Consider the following 12,773-nt stretch of genomic DNA (forward strand, 5'->3'; position numbering starts at 1 on the left):
CCACTGGTCTGCTGAGGTGGGAATTGCTAATGGCTTTCTGGGGTACTTCCCATCCTGGGCTGTGTTACCTTCTTGCCTGAGGGAAATGAACCTTTTTTTCTGATCCTCTAAGTTTATTGAGCTAAAAGATTATTTCATCCCATCTTTTTACTGGTTCTGCTGTTTCAGGATTTGTTTTGAATCTCTTTTTCATGGTTGTTTGGAAGTGAGTATGGGACAGCTGAAGCAGTTTACTGCTTAATCTGCCATCTTGGCTTCTGGAAGTGGTAGGTAAAGTTTACATGTCTTTACACCATTGAATCATAGAATGTGCTGAAATGTCCTAAGCTTCAAGGTACCTCAGAGATCATCTAGTCCACTTTCTCCTTGAAGCTGGAACAGCTTCTACATCTCTGGCAAGCACTGCATTTAAGTTTTTAAAAAGTGATAATTTTCAATATGTTTTTCTTGACATGAAACTAAATTTTCCTAACGTGGTTGTGCCCTCTGGAATAAAACAAAATGCTTCTTTTCTCTCTAACACATGATAGTTTTTCTAGTATTTGAATGTATCTATTGTGTCATTCTATGTCTTCTCTTCTCCAGACTAAATAATTCTATTTTCTTCAATTGAGATCTTCAATATGTATAATCCACTTTCCTGATTGTCAGCATTGGACACTGTCTAGTTTATCAATGTCTTTTCTGAAATTTTATTTTCCTCAAATTAATCATGATACTCTAGAATAGAGTTCTAAAAAGGGCAGAGTATAGAGGTACCCTTCTTTCTTCCCAGGAGCTATGCCATTTTAAAAAATGCAGTCGAAGATATTACTAGCTTTTCTTGGCCTCTATATTATAATTGTGAGTCCTGTTGAACTTGTAGTACTTTACAAAACTCAAACCTTCCTCAGAAAAATTGTTGAATACCCAAAGGTTGATAGAAAGTTACATGGAATATGTGAACAAGCATTATGATATAACCAATGGGTAATTTTGAAGAACAGAAGTAAGATACTTCATCAAAAATTTTTGACAGAAAGAGATTACAGGTGGCCACATAGTAAGAACAAAGGATGACAGATAGTAGTTGGAATAATGTCTACTAAGATACCTGCCATGTAGTTTGGGCTAGTTTCCCAACCTGGGAAGCTATGATTATTAGAGAAGACTTTAGACATGCCTGACTTTACCTGTATACATAGCTTTCTAGTCAAATAAGATAGTAAAAAATATTCCAGGAGGAGTCAGAGCCCCTCAGACTTGATGTATGTCTCCATTCCATGCAAACCAGCAGATCCTTCTGACCAGACGACTTCCTGTATAGGGACAAGATGAGCTGCATCCAGATGTGCTCTAGTTTTTATCCACTTATAGGAGCTAGTTGTTTCATTTTTCAGTGTAAATATTCATACCTGAGAAATCAGCAAATTCCAAAAATTAGGGCTTGATGTATTGTTTTGTCTGTTGCTTCCAATTAGAAAAAGCAGTGGAGAGGAAGTTAATAATGTAGAGTAACATGAAAATGTTGTATGCATATAATTTTTCAGTGAGTCATTTGTTAAACATTTACTAGCCTATCATTGCTTAGGGATTTGGTCACTGATAGATAAGTAGGAAGTATGAACTCTGACCCAGATGACTCACTAGAAAAAGTGTTGAATCCCACTGGGGTCAGGCAAGGCTGTAAAGAACGAGAAACAGGAATGGAATCTGGTCAAGTTAATAGGCATTTATTAGCTGCTCACTGTGTACCAGGGACTGGTAACATAACTATAAGCAAAAAGGGATATGCTGACCTCAAGTATCTTACATTATAAAGGGTTAGATTACACATGAAAAGAGTGAAAAAGTATGTGTCTGGCAGAAAGAAGGCACCATACAAGGACATGATGGAGAAAGAAGTCCACAGAACCAGAGAGCAAGGGATTAGTCAGAAAAGAACTGACTAAGAAGAGGAAAAAGATGAACGGGTGGAAAGAGCTTTTAGAGTGAGAAGACTTTGTGGTGGTAAAGTTGTATTCCAGGATGAGAAGCCTGATGGACCAGGGAGAAGAAAGTTGTTCAGAAAAACAAGAGTGGAGTAAAGGAATGAGTATGGCTATGAATGAATGAGTTGAGTGAGAGTAGGAACTTGAACCTACTATCCTTGGAAAGAGAATCTTGCTTTTATTCCTTTATCATTCCCCATGGATGACTTGTTTATCAGGGGATCTGGAGGGTGACTGGGTTTTTACCATCAAGGAACTTGGGAAGTTTAACTAGCAATTTAACAAGTTACTAGAATAATTGCTGGTGAGAATGTGGTCTAAGAGGACACAAGATCATCCCTGGCTATAGATTTCCATTAAATTATGGAATTGACAGAAGATTTGCTCCTGAAAGTCATTAAGGGGATTGGAGCCAAGATGGTGGAGAAAAAGCAGTGACTTGTCAGAGCCCTCCCCCAAAACCCCTCCAAATACCTGCAAAAATGATTCTAAACAAATTCTTGAGCAGCAGAACCCACAAAAAGATAGAGTGAAACAAGTTTCCAGCCCAAGGCAACCTGGAAGGTTTGTTGCTCCATTCTGAGAGAAGAGCACAGTCCAACCCGAGCCGTGCCAGCACAGACTAGGCCCCCAAAACCTGGAGCAGGCATCAGGGGGATGAATCACTGGTAGCTCAACCCACAAATGCCAAAGACATCTCAGAAGGTCAGTAGAAAAAGGCTGTCAGACTTTGGTAAGATAGGAGCACAATTCAGCCCCTGGCCCCAGAAAACCAGGAGCAATGGTAGCAGCAGTGACAGCAGCAGGGACTATTTCTTGAACTCTCAGTACACAGATGGTAAGGGTATTAAACAACTGGTAAAAATGAGTTTGCAATTGTCTCTTTGCTGGCACTGAGGCAGGACTTTGCTCATACTTGGATCTTGTTCACAGTCCTGTGTGGCAGTTCTGGGGAGAGAAGGAGCACCAGTATAACAAAGCTTGTGGCAACAGTGGAGAGAGAACTGTCCTCAGAGTTCCAGGCAGAAAAGAGTGCTCGTAGTCACTCACAGACAAGGAGAGGAGTAAACATCTCTCCTTAGATCATACTACCTTGGAAGAACTGAAAACTTACAGGTCCATAGAAAACAAATGCATAAAACTCCTGAAGCTTGGAAAAGTGTGCCCTCCACGTTGGAAGCAGAGACTTCCAATATTAAATTTAATATAAAATATCATATTATAATATTATTAATAATAAATAAATAAAATTAGTTGACTTAAAAGTCAACTAATAAGCTGGGAAAATGAGCAAACAACAGAAAAAAATCAGACTATAGAATCTTTGCTGATAAGGAAGATCAAAACATATACTCAGAAGAAAACAAAAATCAAAGCTCCCACAACTCAAAAAAATACAAATTTGTCTCAGGCCATGGAAAAGTTCAAAAAGGATTTTGAAAATCAAGTAAGAGAAGTAGAGGAAAAACTGGGAAGAGTAATTAGAGTGAAGCAAGAAAATCATGAAAAATGAGTCAACAGCTTGCTAATGGAGACCCCTAAAATACTGACTAGACCAAATGGCAAAAGAGATCCAAAAACCAATGAGGAGAAGAATGCCTTAAAAAGCAGAATTGGCCAAATGGAAAAGAAGATCCAAAAGCCCACTGAATAAAATAATTTCTTCAAAAGAGCAAATGGAAGCTAATGAGTCTATGAGAAATCAAGAAATTATAAAACATATCCAAAAGGATGAAAAAAAAAAACAGATGACAATGTGTAATATCTCGTTGGAAAACAACTGACCTGGAAAATAGATCCAGGAGAGATAATTTAAAAATTGTTGGACTACCTAAAAGCCATGATAAAAACAGCCTAGACATCCTCTTTTGAGAAATTATCAAGGAAAACCGCCCTCTAGAACCAGAGGTTAAAATATAAATTGAAAGAATCCACTCATCACCTCCTGAAACAGATCCCAAAAGGAAAACTGCCAGAAATGTTATTCCCAAATTCTAGAATTCCCAGTTCAAAGAGAAAATATTGTAAGCAGCCAGAAAGAAACAATTCAAGTATTGTGGAACCATACTCTGTATAACACAAGATTTAGCATCTTCAATACTAAGGAATCAGAGAGCTTGGGATATAATATTCCAGAGGTCAAAGGAGCTCGGATTAAAACCAAGAATCACCTACCCAGTAAAACTGAGCGTAATCCATAATGGGGAAAATTGATATTCAATGACTTTGAAGAATTTAATATATTCTTGAGGAAAAATGCAGAGCTAAACAGAAAAATTGAATTTAAATACAAGACTCAATAGAAGCATGAAAAAGTAAACAGGAAAGAGAAATCAGAAGGGACTTATTAAAGTTAAAATGTTTACATTCCTACACGGAAAGATGATATTTGTAACTCATGAGATCTTTCTAATTATTAGGGTAATTGTAGGGAATATACATACATACATATATACACACATACATGTGGAACTTTGGTATATCTACATATGTATATATACACATATATGTACTCTACAAAATTTGAAGATTGAATGAAACATTTATTAAACATATACTACTGCAGCAACATTTCTTAAGCACTTTCTTTGTTTCAAGTACTGTGATAAATGCCATGTATACAAAAATAAAAGCAATACCATTCCTGCCCTCAAGAAGCTCACATCCTAATATCTTACTAGTGTAAGACAACATGTACAAGGGAGCAGTGTTCAAAGTGAAGAGCTTTAGTTTGGGAAGTCATGAGAATTTGAATGAAGCCATTAGAGGAGTTAATTGACACACCATTTCCAGTGGCAATGATTTGATTATGGTTTCAATATTGGAAAAATGATGGAGGAGAAAAACAGCAGAAATAGGGTGGGTGGTAAGAAGATACCTAGCTTGGAAGATTAGCTGGGCTGGCTAGATAAAAGTAGGTCATTTCACACATTGAATGATGAGAAACAAGAGACTCTAGGGCAATAATTGAGGAGGACAGAATTGAGGAGGTTAAGCCTCAGAGGGCATAGTCCCTGATTTAGATGGAAAAAGTTCATAGTGTCATCTTGGCTGGTATTTTAAAGGTCCAGTGTCATATGGTGGCATGGAAAGAGTTGCATTTTCAGACTCCTAAACACACAGAGGAACTACTGTAGTAAGGAAAAAGGAAGCTTGCAATTTTTGTCTATTTTAAATCTCTTATCTGTCAAACAAGAAACATCTACAGAGCTTTCAGAAAAAAAAATGCTTTGTGATTACTAGAGCTATGCCAGGAATGGCTTTCTGGTTTTCTACAGATACCTGTAAAATATGTCTTTTAGGGAGATTATCTGCTTTCTCCCACTTAGCTCATATATACACACATAGAAAAAGAAAAGTGTCTTGAAAATGCTACAGCACTGAACATCAGAATAGGCATAACTTTTCTACTAAAATTTCTCATCTGGCTTAATGCTGCCTAAGATATAAGGGGACACAAGTTGAGAGGCTTTACAAGAGAGAAAAGAATCATTAATTATGTACTACTGTACATTAATTATGTACTACTGTACATACTCATTACTGTCATAACTTGTGCTGATGGTAAGAAACACAACAATATTAAATGCTAGTATTAGAAGCCTTTAGGTTTTCCTTAATGATGTGGCTAGAAGGATGAAAACATGTTTATTAAGCACTTGATATGTACCAGTCACTGTGTTAGGCACTGGGGATAAAAATACAATACAAAAGAGACAATATTCAGCTTCAAGGAGGCCTCACATCTCTTCTTTTTAACAAAACTTATTCACTAAATTCTTGGCATGCAGTTATGACTGTTTAGTTGATCATCATTTCCATTTATACTCTTGTAGTTATTGTATATACTGTTTTTCTTGTTTTGGTTACTTTACTAGTCTCCCCACGCTTCTCTTAATCCATCATTTCTTAGAGCTAAGTAGTATTAGTTTATTAAAGTACCATTATCTTTGGTTAGCCACTCCAAATGCATGGATATATATATATATATATGTATGTATGTATATATACACACACACATACATACATATACACACACCCATATGTACATATACATATATATATATATGCATGCATATGCACACACACATATAACATTCCAGATTCTTTGTTAATATAAATTTTTTTTTTTTGGTCGTAAACCTTTTGGGGGAATATACATAGCAATGGAAATACTGGGTCAAAGGGTATGGACATATAAATTACACTCATTCTCAAATTGCTTACCTTTTTGCTTAAAATAATTCACAGTTTCTCCAACACAGCTTAGATATAATGAACTTTTCTTTCTATATTCCTCCTTATAGTGACTATCCTTATTTTTTGTCTTCTTTGTCAATTTGCTTACCAACTACCTTACTTTACAAAAATGAAGAAACTGAGTCCCAAAGAAGCTAAGTAATCAATCTCTTACAGATATGGAACATATATTCCAATGGTTTAACTGAAATGAATGTTTCATGTACAAAAAATTTTTCATTTGAGCTGTCAAATATACCTTTTATGGAGCAAAGTCTTAGAAGAATTGTAATAAAAATGCAACAGAAGCTATCTCTGAACAAGACTTCTCATTTAAAATCTGCCAAATACTTCTCCCTTAAAATATGAAATGACATCAAGTTCTGCTAGAACACAGACAGGTACAAACTCACAAAATTCTTCCCTAGATGCTTTTATGCCAGTTTCACAGGAAAGACACCAAGACACATCAACATGAGATAAATTTATCTTTTGGAAACTCGAACAACACTTATTTGCATCTTACTCAATGAATAACCCAAATCACCAAAAGCAAAAATATTGGTTAATCTTTTAAATTTCCTGGGCTTGTACTTGCCCATCCTCATTGCTGATGTCCTTTGTATTCCTGTTTTAGTGCAGTCTAGCTATAACAACTCTGTTGCTAGTCAAAAGAACCTTGCATTGACCAAAGGTGAGATAGCTAATTTCTCAAATTTAGTTTCCTTCTTTGTTAAGATGTGGATAGATATAACTTTCCTAGCTTGTTGTAGGAACAAATTCATATATGTAAAAGGCTGTACAAAAGCTGAAATGTTATTACTAAACCAGCCAATTATTCTTAGTTTCACCACGATTGCTGACCATGATACTGATTGTAGTTTTGACAGCAACACTGGCCGAGGGAATTAAAGTTATAGTTTAGCAATCTATTACCACTGAGTTGAGAGCATGGGAATGTGTCATTTACTTCCCATCTTACCTCTAGAATTAAATCCTTTGAAATCTAACCCATCAGACGGAGAGACAGGCTGTTGGCCTCCAGGAGAAGTCCAGGACGAAAGTCTCAGATAATAGACCTGTTGCGGTCAGCATTTCATCTACTGGAATTGCTGTTAACACTAGGTCTAATCTTTTATCTTGCCAAGAGCTTGAAGGAGAAGTGATGTCACCTTCTGACTTTCACAGGGATCTTTAGGGTGAGAAATTCAATTAAAAAATACTATATTCCTATTGTAATATGAGTAAATTTCAATCTCTTGCTCTTGCAATACTGGTGATACGTAGTCCTTGGCTGCCTAACTGAAAATTAATCATCTCTTATGCTACTACTCTCTTATGGCAATCTACCTCAGCTATAACCCTTCCAAATTACACTCCATATCTCTCTTCCCTTCAGCTGTGCCCTCTGGACCACCTCAAAGTATAATGTTAAATTTTACTTCATCTTAGAACTTTCAGTTTTCATATCTTCTACCTTTTAGGATTTATGGAAACCTTGTTCCTATCCAAAGATACTACATCCCTGTCCTTTCTCTTAAACAAGAGATGACATTTCTCTCATGACACACTCTACCAAGAGGAAGAGGAATATTCTTGGCTCCCCACTGTGACTCCCACATCCTTCTGCCGCTAGTTCACCCTTAAAATAATCTTCCATTCTCAAGGAATTATGTACCTCAATCACAATTTTCCTCTCTAATAATTTCCTCATATTAGGTAACTTCAATATGCATGTTAGTATACTCTGAAGTATCATGGCTTGATGTTCCTGGTCAACATTGTAGTATTCTGTATGCTTCAAGAGGCTCTAAACAGTCTAAAGTTAACTGAGACACTTCAATGAATGTGGTACAAGGATCCCATCTAAATGAACCAGTGATTCATATCTTCACTTCAACCTCAGTCTTGTATAGAGTTGGGCACACCCCTGCATTTATTACCAAGTATTTTACTCCCATAATAAAGAACTATGAAATTCCTCTGACAATGACCTCCTATCATTCTACTTCTTCGTACCTCACTCACCCAAATCTAGTCTTTATCCTCATTATGACTTTCAGTTCTGCTATCACATGGCTGCACCAGATCATCAACAGTCTCTCCTCCTGGATGTTCCCTCTTTCCAGAGTTTTCATGATCCTTCACTCTGTTAATTCCTCTTTTATCTGTTTAGCCTCTATTTTTCACTATGCTTTGTGGGACCATCATCCATGTCCTCCTCCTAAATGAGGATGTTCTTCAAAGCTCTTTCCTGAGGAACTTAACCCTAAACACAATTCCCTTCTCTCCCTGTAAGCTCTCTTCTGGAAATCAACAGCCCCAGTGAATTCAAGTTAGGGTTCAATTTATGCAGATGTCTCCCAGTTCTCTATATACAATCTAGGTCTCTTTCCTGAGTTCCAGTCTTGAATTACCAAATACCTATTAAAACTATGCCTCTTGATGTCCTATAGACATCTCAGACTCAACATGTCCAAAAATATAACTTATTTCTCCCCACAATCCTCAATTCAACCTCTTTCCTTAAATCCAGTTCACCTCCTTTCCTTAAATCCCTATTTCTTCCAAGGGTGCCATTCCTCCCGCTTCAAAACATCAAAGTGATCCTTGATTTCTTATTCCTTTTTACTATTCCAATCAGTTGTCAGATTTTGTTTATTCTATATGTACATCCATCACATTCATCCTAGTCTTTCCAATAACATGGCTATTAACTCTAGCTCAGAGATCCACCTCCTACCTGGATACCTTTTGCATCCAGAAAGTAGCCAAAACAACATTCCTATAGTACAGGTCTCACCATATCTCTTTTCTGATTTAAAATATTTGTGGCTCCCTCTTGCTTGTAGGAATGCAATATAAACTCTTCCACTTGGCTTTTAGAGGTTTTCACAACTTTGTACCTATCTGCTTTCCCAGTTTCATTATACATTACTCATTTTCACTCAGCCTATATTCCATACAAACTGACTTACTTGTTCCTTGTACACGACACAACATTCTATCCTTCATCTCTGTACTCCCTTCACTGTTCTAGATGCTGGCCAAAATTAAAATAGTTTCTGCCTTTACAAAGCTTTATTGTGATTGGCTGTTGGAGAAGAAAAATAACATGCACACATAACATGAGTAAATATAAGATATATGCCATATAAACGCAAAATAATTTTGGTGAATTTGGGGGAGGCACTGAGTGGGAAATTAGCTGTATTGGAGGAAACAGCTGAACAGAGTCTAGAAGGGAGTGACATATTCCAAGGGCAGAGTTGAGAAAGGAAAGTATTCCATTGTAAATATGCTATGCAAAGGCACAAAAGTGAGAGAATAGAATATCATAGATGAAGAACATTAAGTAAGCCAATTTGTCTAGGTTTGAGTGTTTTAGGGAGAGTGATATGAGATGAGTTTGTAAAGATAGATTGGAGCTGGATTATGAAGGGTTTTAAATGCAAAACATGTTTATAACATTCCTTTTTGTGGATATCTAAGTTATAGGATTCTGTATTGCTTGGAATTGGTGGGCGTGAAGTAGAATGTGGTCAGTTTATTCCCACTGAGAAACCTAACCTTCACAGAGAAGGCTGTCTGTTGTGAAGGGGCTATCTTTAAAATAGTTATATTGTTCTATATGGATTTTTTTTTCCTTTTGAGGTATACCCTTCTATCCTGAGGAAATATTTAATAAGTCAAGAGAGATGGGAAAACCATACCAACACACTTGGCTTTGCTTTTAAAACATTAAACATAATCAAATGTGTCAATAGAGCCACCTTAGATACTCAGAATAGTTTTGATTCCTTTTACTGTCAAAACAGTGTCAATACCAAGGTGAATTGACATAAAAAATACATGTGAAATAGCTTGTTCACAGCAATCTTTACTGATAGGGGATCTCTTAAAAGCAGTCTTTGTTAAAGATTCAATTTGAACTCTTCTTTGCCTTTGAATTAAATAGCAGAAGTTTTTTTTTTTTTGTGAGATCTTGACCTGCTTTGCATCCTTTTAACCCATCAATGAAGAGAAAGCCTTTCCTTTTTATCTGACCCTATGGGAGATGCTGTATATTCCCAGAACATGTGCCTGAAATTGATATACTAGATGGCCCATAAATGGAGTGACATCATTCACAATTGGTGATTAAATACTTCCTAGGGACTTGGAAAATGGGCCTGACAGAAAATGGAAATGAAAGCGGGGTGATAATTACAGCTCTTTTCTCTGTTCTTCAAGGTTTTAGAATATTGTCTCAGGAAGATTTAGATCATCTTTGTATTTTTCTGTCCTATATAGTTTTTTTTCAGGGAGGTCATTGCATATATGTGCAAACTAAAGTGTCACAGACTTATTCTGGATCTTTAAGCAAAAGAAAACTCAGTAAAGGTAACCTTTATTTTTCCTCACACATTTCCTGTGAGCATCAAATGAGACAGGTCTTAGAATACCTTGTAAACCTTAAAGTACTATAGAAATACAATTCTTATTCTTCTTATTAGTTACCACCACTATTATATCATTATTATCATTGTTATCAATTATTTCCATTTTTGGATGACATTCAGATAAAAAAATAGTACGATGTCAAATTGCTATCTTGCTTTTTTATTATTTCTATATACTTAACATTCTGCACAGCCAGATAAAATGATGCTTTTTTGTAATTGAGTAAGAATGTTGGTCTGTATGCTTATCTTCTATAGATTCACTGAAATCAACTTCTGAACAATTCTCACAGTAGACAAGAAAGCAGGAATGTTATCTTTTCCTGTTCCTAATTAAATCTAAAATGTAATTCCCAGAAATAAAATATAGTGTAATTCTCCTGTTAGGTTTACATTTTGAAAGTTTTCCACCCTATGTATTTTGGATATTTTTCGTATTCATTTGACACATATTAATATGCTGTTTTAGAATTTTTATGGATTAATGTTGTGTCTGGCTAGTTTGGGGCAATTCTGTCTGAAACAAGACTGGTTATAGTAAAGTTTATTTCGTGAATCTTTATGGATATTTGTTGCTTTTCTTTGTAATACTGGGTTTTGGTGTCAGCTGGTTTGGAAATGATAATGTATATAATTCTACTTACCCAATTATGTTTTTCTCTATAGTTGGTAGATGTTAAATTCTCCATCCCGCAGTGTTATGCTGCATAATTTCTACCACTTTACAACAAAAATCTGCATTTATCAATATCTGGGCTCTTTCTCTAATATCTGCTCCCAATGACCTGATCCTGAATCATTATCATAAGTGCCTCCACTTTTACAAACAAATGCTTATGCTTCATCCATTTATTCAATGATTGATTGTTGATATATTGCTTCAGTTCATGTGGGTGTTAATTATGAAATGACATTTTAAAAAAGTATTTATTTTTCATTTTCAACATTTGTTTCCACAAGATTTTCAGTTAAAAATTCTTCTCCCTGTCTGTCCCCTACCTCCCACCCCAAAATAGTGAGCCTACTGAATACCCCTTCCCCCAATCTGCTCTCTCTCATATTCTCCCTTATCCCCCCAACTTTCTAATAGGGCAAGATGGATTTTTATACCCCAGTGCCTGTATATATTATTTCCCAGTTGCATGTAACATGCATTAACATTTGTTTTTTGAAAGTTTGAGTTCCAAAGTCTTTCCCTTCTTCCTTCCTCATGCAGCCCCACTGGGAAGACAAGCAATTCAACATAGGTTGTACATGAGTAGTTACATAAAACATTTCCATAGTAGTTAAATTGTGGAAGACTAACTATATTTTCCTCCATCCCATCCAGCTACTAACTTTTTATATTTTCTCCTTTGACCCTGTCCCTTTTCAAAAGTGTTTGCTTCTAACTATCCTCTCCCCCAATCTACCCTTCCTTCTATCACCCCCCTCTTATCCCCTTCCCCCCTGCTTTCCTGTAGGGTAAGATACCCGATTGTATGTGTATGTTATTCCCTCCTTAAGTCGAATTCAATGAGAGTAAGGTTGACCAATTCCCTTTCACCTTTCTGCTCTTCCCCTCCATTGTAACAGTGTTCTCTTGTGTCTTATATATGAGCCAATTTACCCTAATATATCTCTCCCTTTCTCCTTCTCCCAATATATTTCTCTCTTATCTCTTAATTTTATTTTTTTAGATGTCATCTCTTCATATTCAACTCATCCTGTGCCCTTTGTCTATGTGTACATGTACATACATATGCACACACTCATATATATTTATACACTTATATACCCTCCTATAAATACATATATCCTCATATTGAGAAAAGTCTCATGAGTTACAATTGTTTTTCCATGTAAGAATGTAAATAGTTCATTTTTAATAAGTTTCTTGATTTCTTTTTCCTATTTACCTTCTCATGCTTCTCTTGCTTCTTGTAATTGAAAGACAAATTTTAGGTTCAGCTCTGTTTTTTTTTTTTATCAAGAATGCGTTAAAGTCCTCTGTTTCATTGAATGACCATATTTTCCCCTGAAGTATTATACTCAGGGGGTGAAGCCCAAGATGGCAGAGCGGAAGCAGTAACTTTTCTAAGCTCCTCAGTGAATCCCGAAACTAAACTTTAAAAAGTGAATC

Source organism: Petaurus breviceps, unplaced genomic scaffold (assembly GCF_028583685.1).
Source record: "Petaurus breviceps papuanus isolate PSGF00001 unplaced genomic scaffold, PetGlider_PUasm1.0 125, whole genome shotgun sequence".
Classification (NCBI taxonomy): Eukaryota; Metazoa; Chordata; class Mammalia; order Diprotodontia; family Petauridae; genus Petaurus; species Petaurus breviceps.